Genomic DNA, 11,307 nt, shown 5'->3' on the forward strand with positions numbered 1-11,307 from the left:
AAGCGATGTCTGCCCTTCGTGGGTGTGGCAAAAAGGTGGAGGCGCGCGGCCGGAGAAACGGAAATCGGTGGCTGTTTTCTTTGTGGGGTCCGCGCGCTTATGCGTTAAATGGGGGGGACTTCTTTTTTCTTTCTCCAGAAACCTAAACTAGGGCACAAGCCGTGTTTGCGCTTTACCTTGTATGCGGTTGCGGATTGGTGAAATTGTACCGCAGTAAGGAGTTTTTTTTGCCAAATGGAAGAGGCGCTGCAGCCGACGACAGAGCGCGTGGCAGAGTTACCGAACTGACCGGGAGCTCAGACTGTCCTGAGTGCGCGGAATGACTCTCTCATTTCGCTGTGATAAGCAGGAAGAGGAGACGGGTTTTCTTACGATAAGGGATATCTGGCGTTTTTCTTCTGATCGGTACTGCAGTGAGACTGAGTGTTGTATGCGGTAATCTCTGGGCCGCGGAATGGTGACGCCCGTCATATTCGCCTGGGACGGAGTTATATGGACGCTTGAACGGACTTTTCCTTGCCCTGCCGTACAGCCATCCTCCAGGGCAGCAGCTCACTGCCTCAGACTGGTAATGTTACTCTAAACAGTCCAGCTACTGTTGTATGTCGCTATAAAATGTGAAACCTGTTTCTTTGAATACGTTCGAATATATTCCCGAGTAATCCTCTTGAAGGGAATAACTACTTATTTTTGTTGTTGATGTTCTTGATTTACTATAGTGAAAAGTTTATTTACTTTGTTTTACAACCACAAAGACCAGACGTCTGTTGGTTTATGTGCTTTTATTATTTCTGTATATACCTGTATCAGTAAGGTTAACTTTTGTTAGTGTGTGTCTTATTTCACTGAGGAACTAGTTGTTGACTCTTACCCTTGAACCTGTGGGAAAGAAAAGGGGGTTACCTAAAAGGAAAAATAATATACTTTTATAGTTTACACTCTGTTGTATTTTCTAGTGTTATAGTTACCTAGGAGTTGGAGCGCCTCATCCATCCTGCTGGATCTGGTAAAGGTGATTCCATTGTTATGTCTGATAAACATTCTAGCATATATCACACAAGTACGTTGGCCTCCTTGTCTCCTATGTCCGCTGAAGCCTTCCTTTCCACATATTTAGCAAACACACCCACCTTTTGGAGCTTTGCAGCAAGATAGGCACAAACATGCTCTCACCTGAGATTACTGACGATAAAAGCACTGAGTGTGGCGATTCGGATCCTGAGATTCACCCAGTCTTCCTCGGTAATCCCTACACTTGTACGAGGCAGTGCGGTACACACCACCGCCACGCACTGTTACAGCTATGTGGGTGTGGCCTCTCTCTAAATACGATATAATGTACTGTACTCGTCCTTCATAAGTATTGGTTTTTGAAATAAAGATTAAAAATGGTTTACTTAAACACAAGCATTGCCATAATTGATCAGTTAATTGTGGTGGCCACTATGCAGTGTGGATGATTCACGCCCCCATGTGATGCTGTGCGATTTCAGCACGTTACTTGGAGTGGGGCGCAATTTAAAACATGAATTATTTCAGGAAATTCACATTTAATATTTTTGGACTGCTGGTAACTGAAACTGTAGGAAGCAAAACCACAGGGAGACCACTGTGAACATTTACAACCTCAAAAACACTGACCTGGTTAAGGCATAATATTTTGAAAGCCTTAATTGGTTCAACTCAAATTTTAAGACGTTTTATGACTTTTAATTGTCCCGTGACACCTTGTATACATTTATCTGCCCTAACATGTTCTTCCTAAAAGAAACAGGCCCTTTCTGCCTGTTTTTATGTGAAAATACATTATTCTGCTATACATACAGCATGGATTTCAGAATTGTGACCAGCGTCTGCTTTCTGTGTGCTTGGTTCTTAATTAATCTTCAGATACTTAGTGAATATTTATTTGATTATAATATACTATTACACACTGAGGTTCCCCCCTCATTCTTATCACTTTATTTCACCTAATAAAATTATGAGCCTGGCCAGCTCGTCCCCTGCCCACATGTAATGCCCAAAATTTGGGATATCTCAGTGCGTGTTAGAGCTCAGCCGTGGGATGGAGCGCGCATCGCCCGGCACTTTCTCGAGACTTACATGTTGGTCTCCTGCCAGGATTGAAAAGGGCTCCCCAGTCTGAGTGAGGGTAGGTGATGATGGCACGTCCGAGTGTGAATAGCTTTGCAGTGTCAATGTGTTGGTTCAATCAATTATCACAATAACTATAATATCAATTTGCACTTTCTATATACGCCTGTTTTTTATATATACCTATAATCTCTTGTATTGGCAGTTTTATTCTTCTTAATGATATATGTATATAACTATAATTATTTGATATCACTTGATAAGGGATTATTTTGCATTGCCTTTGATCCAATGTCTTGGTATTGATTTTAATGCAAGGTTGTTTTGTATTGCTTGTAAAGAATCGTTTTTAGAAGCATCTAAATGTGCCTGTTTGTTCCTTCAAGAGCCCTATATCACCCTCAAATCACCTTAAAACATACTGTGATTTCCTCTACTCGAGGAATTGACCCCCACCACCACATTATTGTGCTGGAATTGTTCCTTCCAAAATCTATTTCTGCAGTTCTAGATTTATGTTGTGATGATCCTAAATAAAATTAAAGCTCGCATATTTGCTTCTTGCAGATCACGTGGTCCTGTTGGCGTTGACGGGTGGTGACCTGTGACCTGCAGCCTGCACTGGGCCAGTTTGCAGCTGAGTGTGAAGCAGCCAGGATGAGGATCAGCACCTCAGTGTGAGGCCATTATTCTCGACTGAAAAAGGGTGGATTACCATTTCCTGGTGGGGGATGAGTTGCTGCTTCAAGTGTAGGAGTTTAAGTACCCTGGAGTAAGAGAAGGGAACAGGAGATCGACAGATGGATTGGTGCATCATGGGCAGTAATGCAGACGTTGTACCATTCTGTTAGGGTAGAGAGTTAACTGAGCCAGAAGGCAAAACTCTCAATTTACCAGTTGATCTATGTTGCTACCTTCACTTATGGTCATTAGCTCTGGGTAGTGACATAAAGAGTGAAACTGCAAGCATGAGTGGCAGAAATGAGTTTCCTCCATAGGGTGTCTTGGCTTGAAGAGAGGGTGAGGAGCTTGGACATTTGGGAGGGGCTCAAAGCAGTGCTACTGCTCCTCTGCATTAAAAGGAGCCACTTGGTGTTTTGGGCATCTGTCTAGAATGCCTCCTGGATGGCTACCTGGGGAGATGTTTTGGGTATGTTCAACTGGGAGGAGGCCCCAGGGCAGACCGAGGACACGCTGGAGTGATCTCTTGGCCTGCCTGGAAATGCTTTGGTATTTCCTTGGTGGAGCTGGCTGGTGAGAGGGAGGTCTAGGCATACCTACTTAGGCTGCTGTGCCGTGACCTGACCCCAGGTAAGTGGCGGATAGTAGTTGGATTGGATGGGCTTTAGTAAATATTAAATTGTGGATATAAAATACCAATTACAAAGATGATATACATTACTTTAATCATCAAATTATTATACTGTTACAAATTTTTTCTAGTTCTTCTCCCAATGGTCAGCAGCAGTCTGCTCATAGCCAATTGAGCACAGATGTGCTCCTCAGCATCCAGATGTGTCTCTCTGGCAAGGTGCAGAACTTCCTGTTCCAGTCTCAGAAAAGAACAACAACAGGAAAATATAACAAGCACATGTCCTTCAGCTGGTACTCTGCACCCTGTACACATACAGCTAGTCTTCCCCCCACCAGATTAATCCCCACCAGTTTTAATCATGCAATGCATGTACTGTTGCTTATTTATTCCATCCAAATTTCTGTTGGTATCACAGTCTCTGAAAACAACAAAACCACAACAGCTGTGGCAGAAGACCTCCACAAATATCCCTCAGCTGGTACTCAGAATCCTGGAGACAGTCAGCTTCCCCCTCCCCTCCCAATGGTCACCAAAGCTGCCTCTCTGTGTAATAAAAAGAAAGTGCTGTACCTGAGCTGCTGTGCAACGCAGAGCCCTGGCTCTCTGCAATCGACCGGGTGGACAGGGGAATGCCCTCTTCCACACTGGCCTCCCTTGGGGTTGGGGTAATCAATTCCTTGTATAGATGGTGTGCCAGATAGATGGCATAGCAGTGGAGTAGCTCATGATGAGCCGACTCGCAATGCTGTATCTCCACTGTGGCTGACCCCAAGCCACACCACAGGTCAAGGTCATCAGCACTGCTATAAGCAGGGCCAGGCAGACCAAGCTGATACCCAGCGGCTTGTACTGACAAACCAGCTGGCCTGGGTGGAGTGCAATCAGCAGGATCCACTCAAGAATGGTGATACCCAGCGCTACAGGGCAGTCATGGGCGTCAGGAATGGTGTGCAGTAGCAGCAGCAACGAAGTCTGTGCCACCAGCATCTCTGGCCTTTGTAACTGGAGGACTGGATGTTCAGCTTTGTCATGGCCCGATAGTGAGCCAGACAGATGCCCCACATCATGCCACAGGTGAAACTCATGATGAGCGCAAACATGACCCTGAACCTGGACTGTGACTGCCCCTGAGCCAAGCCACAGGCCCAGGTCATCGGAACTGCTATGAGCAGGGCCAACCCGTACATGCAGATGAAGGCAATTTGCAGTGGCTTGTACTGACTGACCTGCTGGCCTGGATGGACCACAATTGCCAGGATCTATTCAATAATGACGATACCCTGCATTATGGCCAAGCCTATTGCCAGCGCAGCCAAGGCCCTGGAGCAGGAGCGCGCCGGAGCAGTCACACACTCTGGAAAGTTAAGTATGCAATACTCAGGTCAAGGCAATTGGTACTATTAACAGCAGGACCAGCCCGTATGGGCAGACCATGCTGATACGCAGCGGCTGATACTGACAGACAGGCTGGCCTGGGTGTAGTGCAATCGCTAGGATCCACTCAAGAATGGCAAGACCCAGCACTACAGCCAAGCCTATCGCCACCTCCGCCATGGCCCTGAAGCAGGGGCACCGGGGCAGTCGCACACCCTGGGTCCCTTGGTATGCAATGCCAAGGATTAACAGTGCCCCCCAGAAGGAGTGCCGGGCAATGCACACATGCTCCTCTTGATAACGTGGACAAAGCTGAGAGCACAGAGTATGACTATGGTGGTGAGGAGTAAGATCAGCGAGGCCACTCCACTGCGAGCCTCAGGCTCTGTGATGCGCCACAGGCGGCACAGCAACATCAGGGCCAGGATCAATGAGGCCAGGACCACCACGCCTGCCGCCTCTGCCACCGCTACACCCCACACTGCGTCCAGGTCACACAGCGCAGTGAAGGGCCTCTTCAGGAGGGAGCCACAGCCTCGAGGAGAAGCCTCATCCTCTGCAAAGCTGTGGCCCACCAGGGAAAAGATGAGGAGGATATGGAACATGGAAGGGAATGCCATTGCTGACAGAGAGACGACAGAATCATTTTAGGGGTGGAAGAGGCATTAGTTCATTATAAACAATATACTGCTATGTAGGACACAGCACCTGTGACAAAGTCAGATCAGCATAGTGTCAGTGTTTAACCACTGCGGAAAAGTGTATTGTGAGATAAGCAGGTTTCCACAGTTTAGGTAAACAAATGGAGAAGCAGAAGGATACATCAGTCTTTCGAAAGCAAAAAAGTGGATGAAATTTATTATTTTTTTAATTCCCACAATTTTTTACTACTAGCCTACTGGAATAGTTCAGTACACAATGGGAGTACAAGTGCAACGTGCTTTTCTTTTGTATCCAGCGTACTGGTGGTTGGTATTTTTGTACATAATTTGAGCATAATTTGCAGTCTTTAAAGGACACATTTCGATAGGGGGTTACCTTGCCGAAGTCTGTCGTCTTCACCAGCTTGTAAGTCACGATATTCACCTATGCTCATTCTCATCTGAATTCCCAAGTATTCTTTTAGCTACATGTATATATAAGAACGCTTGTTAGGTAATGATCTGATTATTGCGTGTTTTAGAATCTCAGCAACGTCAAAACCGACACTGAAAAAAAACGACACCGAATAAAAACAAGCTGATTTCTCAAGTCGCACTTCCACTAGTATGCTGATGTACAAGATCAGTAGTGGGCCATTACAAATTCTCAAAATATCTTAAATTCCACTTTTGCCTATTAAGTCCTTGAAAAGTATTACACGGTGGTCCCTCCTTATCGGTGGTTTTGTTACCCGTGGTTTCAGCTACCTTGTCTCCGAAAATGTTAAATGGGGAAAAAATAATCAGTTTTAAACTGCGCCAGGCTGAGCAACCTGATGAAATCCCATACCGTCCCAGCCGGGGGTGTTTTATCGAGCAATGCTACCTATTGCGACGTGCTGTCGAGTCTTTCTGCGCATGTGCAGTTCCACCGTTTTGGGATTTAGGGGTTTTTGGGGGTTAGGGTAAGGGTTGGGGCTATCGATTAGCACTACGGTAACTCAACTCGTCAGAACACCGGACGTATATCACCCCTCCATCCAGCGTATCCATACTGTTGAGTACCCACCTCGGTTATCCGATCTATTGTCGCGGTATGGTAATGCTTGTCTTCAAGCAATCGTGTTTTTTAGAGAGGGATCACATTCACATAACTTTTATAATGGTGTATTGTTATAAATGTTCTACTGCTGTTAATAGAACATCATAGTTGTCTCTTATTGTCCCTAATTTACAAAATCAACTTTATCATAGGTATTTATGTCTAGGAAAAAACGTAATATGCTGTATGTAGGTTGCGGTGCTCTCTGTGGTTTCAGGCATCCGCTGGGGGTCTTGGAATAAGGGGTGGCTACTGGATTTAGTCTAATGTTGAAAACTATCTAATGTTGAAAGTTTAAATGTGACTCTCCCTAAGGGGTATACTACCAAGTCTGTTTTTAATCACAGACCTTTGATTTCCGCAGGCAGAGATGCACATAGCAGTTATTTTGCATTTTGAGCCCTTTCGCTATGTGTGCTATATCATGTTCATATCTATGAAAAGAGACGATCTCTGCTATAACAAGATATTGGTTCAGCATTTTGAATTGTTTATGGGCAAATTTTGCTTAATTTTAGGATATTTGCACTTTCATCTCGCGTTTGCTTGCTTACATGCACTGGTGGTGAATGGATACAGTGCAGTTACTAATAAAGATGGATAGAAATACATAATCAGAAAATCAAGTAGTCCTCCCCAGCTTCCATTGCTGTAAGAATGGGAGGAAATAGTGAGGGTCATGCTCTCTCTCAAACACACAAACAGTAGGTCAATGTAGTAAAAAAGAAAGTACTGTACCTGAGCTGCTGCGCGATGGAGAGCCCTGGCTCTCTACACTGGGCTGGGGGGACAGGGGAAGGCGCTCCTCTATACTGGCCTCCCTCAGGCGGGGCTGGGCCTGCTCCCGAACATTATCTGTACCCGAGTGCTGCGGGGCTGGGCGCAGGCAGGCATGGACTTCAGGAGCGACATGGAGCACCAGCAACATCCAGGCCTGTGCCACCTGTACCTCTGCCTGTAACTGGTCCTTCCAGCTGGAGGACGGGTCAGGAAACACTTATTTGAAGTGATAGAATAGATAAAACACCCAAATAAGGAGAGAAGCAATGCTCATGAGGAGCAGACACAAGGCCCGGCATATCCACTGTGGCTGCCCCTGAAACAAGCCACAGGCCAAGGTCAATGGCAGTGCTAGGAGCAGGGCCAGCCCGTACATGCAGGCCAAGCTGAAATGTGGCGGCTGGTACTGGCAGACGGGCTGGCCCGGGTGCAGTGCAATTGCCAGGATCCAGTCGACAATGGCTATGCCCTGCATTAAGGCCATGCCGATCAGCACCCCTGCCAGGGGTCTGAAACCGGAGCACTTGAGCAGTCACGCACCCTGGGTCGCTTGGTATGATGTGGCCAGGACAAACATACGTAAAGCTGAGGACACAGAGCATGAGGACGGTGGCGAGGAGTAGGAGCAGCGGTGCCACCCCACTGCGAGCCTCAGGCTCTGTGATTTGACGCAGGCGGCACAACAGCACCAGGGCCAGGATCAGTGAGGCTAGGACCCCTATGGCTGCCGCCAATGTCACTGCCTGGCCCCACACTGCATGCAGGTTACACAGCGGCCTCTTCGGGAAAGAGCCACAGCCTTGAGGAGATGCCTCATCTTCCGCAAAGCCGCTGCCCACCAGGGAGAAGATGAGGAGGATATGCAAGAAGGAGGGAAATGCCATTGCTGACAGACAGAGAGAGACGACAAAATCATTTTATGGGTGGAAGAGGCATTAGTCCATTATAAACAGTGTACCACAATGTAGGACACATCACCTGTCACTTTTGTGACATCTCAGCAACATACTATAAGTGTTTAACCACTGCAAAAGAGTGTACTGTGAGATAAGCAGGCTTCTACAGTTAAGGAAACAAATAGAGACTTTACTTATATATCAGTCTTTCAAAAGGAAAAGGAGGAGTGGATTACTTTATACACATTCTCATTGACAGTTACAGGAATCGTTTGATTGCAGTGATTCCCTCAAAAGGTTGTGCAACAAAATATTAAGTTAGGGGTACCATCATTTTTGTCCAGGCCTGTTTCATGAGTTTTTTTTTATTAATTCTGTTGAAGCATGGTTGAAAATCAATGTCTGACTTTTATTAGTTAAATTTCATAGAATTTTTATTTATTATTACTTTTGTCAGATTAAAGTTATTTCTGTGACCATTGTGAGTTTTTCTTTCTTTGACTGAAGGGTACCAACAATTTTGTCCACGTGTGTAGCTAATTTGCTTAGGAACCCTAAGGGGAAAACGTAAAGGTGTTTGTCGCAACTGATTGTATTGTAAGGAAACTAACTAAGACTTTAAGAAAAATGTTTTGTGCAACCGCCCCTGGTTCCAAGTTCCTTTGCGGTCTTCACCGAGAACTTTTGTAGCTTCTGGCCACTTTCGTGTGTCGTTTTTTCACGGCATAACAGGACCTTAATGTTAAATAAGCATGTGAGACTCAAAACTCGTAGGTTAAAGTTAACAAGTAATTTCATAAGAAACTACACCGCCACCCTAAAATTGGAAGATGAACAAGTCGTTTTGTCAGTAGTTTATTTATTAGTAATGCGGGGAATAGATTGTGAGCAAAATGGGGCACAGCATCTTATTTATATATAATTCATATGATTTATTTATTTATTTCAATAGTGCAGCACAATACATGAAATACCTTTTGAAATGCAAAATGTAACTTTGACCGATCAGGATATGGAGCTCTCAGTGATGGGTTGAGTGCTTCCAAGAGACATACATGTCTCTAGTGGCGGCATTTTACAGCAATCGGGCAATGAGCCGCAGATGAAACTACCGCGGAGGATACGAGCGCCAAAGGTAGCTGTCCCGAAAGTATTTCGCTGAACAACTTCACAGGATGGCTGTATGGGGGTACGTTTCCCAAAACTTCTCGTTAGCGTCTTACATAGGTGTACCCATTCAATCAGCAACTATGCTTTTGGGAAACATATTTCAGGGTCACTTTTGGTATTCTCATTTGTAGCCTGCTCTGTGGCAGAAGTTCCTCGAAGTTTGCAAACACATTGTTTATTAACGTCGTACTCAGAAAGAGCTGCCACCACTGCAGCTTCTTCGGACAACCTTTGTTTGCTCTCTCAGGTCTATTATCGGCATCACCTATTTTCATATGTAATAATCAGCATTTTTTCCATACCACTTCTATTAAGCTTTATGGGGAGATGGATATATCCGAATCTGTGGGTAAAAGCGAACCATCAGCGGATCCCATATATATGTGATTTTCGTGTACTTAACAGTACAATATGGAGGCTCTAGAAATAGCAAGAGGTGATCCTCGGATCTTTGTGATCAGGGTAACTTATTGGTGAATTGCATGTTGATGATGTCCTGACAAAAATGTTAAAATCTTCATCTGGTCAAATTTTGTTTAATAACACACAAATGTAGGGCTTTGCGATATGACCAAAATCTCATAAACAGGTGCTACGGGAAATTATTCTCCCCCGTGTTCCCTCGGCATAGGTGAATAAAGTGAGTTCGGTACATGGAACTGACATGCCGTGAATCTCAAACGCCGTCGTTATGCTTCTTTCAAGAACTAATATATCCTGTGTATGTGAAAAGAAGGTAGCGTTGCTGATTGAAATAAACCTAGACTGTTACGTCAAAGTCTTAACCACGAACCCGAGTTTAGTATAGACTAAGAAATTAAACGGAATAGAAACGAACAAACATCTGACAGATTTTTTTTTCTTTTCTTCTTGGGCAATTCCGTGTAAGTTCAACAGAATTTTACAACATCTTCATTCACATTGGGGGACACATTTTAGACTTTTTGTACGTATATTTTTAAATGATCATTTAAATTTGGCATAAAGGGGGACCATAAAATCATCCACTTGCCTTTTTACTTTTGAAAGACTCAGATGTATAATGCTTCTTCATTCGTGTACCTAAACTGTAGAAACCTGCTTATCTCACAGTACATTTGGTTGCAGTGGTTAAACATTCCCCGCGACCCAGTAGGATAAGCGGTTTGGAAAATGGATGGATGGATGGATGGATGGATGGATGGATGGATGGATGGATGGATGGTTAAACACTGATAATATGTTGATCAGACTTTATGCAAGTGATGTGTCCTACATATATGAGAGAGAGAGAGCGGGGACTTCTCTCAACATGTTCAAACATGGTACACCTTGTAAACTCTGGCAAAACACACATGTAGTACTTTGTGCCGTTCTGTGAAGTCCTAAAAATGTTCAGAAATAAAATATAAATATGCATTTACTCTGAAATATGCCCATACATTCTTCATTAGGAATTATATACTATCAATACAGCCAAATATTACATCACTGAAAAACTATTGGTGAGAGCAAATTTCTAAGTGCATTTCTTAAAGCAGCATTAGTAAGTTCATAAGACAACCCTTAGTTGTTTTATACTTAGATCTTTGTTAACCACTGTTATGCAAAATACCTGTATTTTACAATAATTATAACAAATGGGCCGTTTCTCAACAACATGTGATGTGAAAATTTTGAAGTGCTGAAATCAGCATCACAAAATCAATCTGGCACCATAAATTATAAACAAAAAGCTTGTGAACCAGTGTTGTGGCTGAGTCGTCTCCTGAGGAATCCAAAAACCCTGTGTGTTGTACTGTTAGGGCCAGTGTTCTAGTACTCGAGACCTGTCTTGTCCCGTTTTATGTGATAATACATTATTCTATTATACATGCAGCATGGTTTTTCAGACCTGTGGTCAGCCTTTCAAAATCCTATTTCTACAGTGCTAGATTTGTATTAGCCACTGTCCGC

The sequence above is a fragment of the Brienomyrus brachyistius genome, chromosome 21 (genome assembly GCF_023856365.1).
Source record: "Brienomyrus brachyistius isolate T26 chromosome 21, BBRACH_0.4, whole genome shotgun sequence".
In the NCBI taxonomy this organism is placed as follows: Eukaryota; Metazoa; Chordata; class Actinopteri; order Osteoglossiformes; family Mormyridae; genus Brienomyrus; species Brienomyrus brachyistius.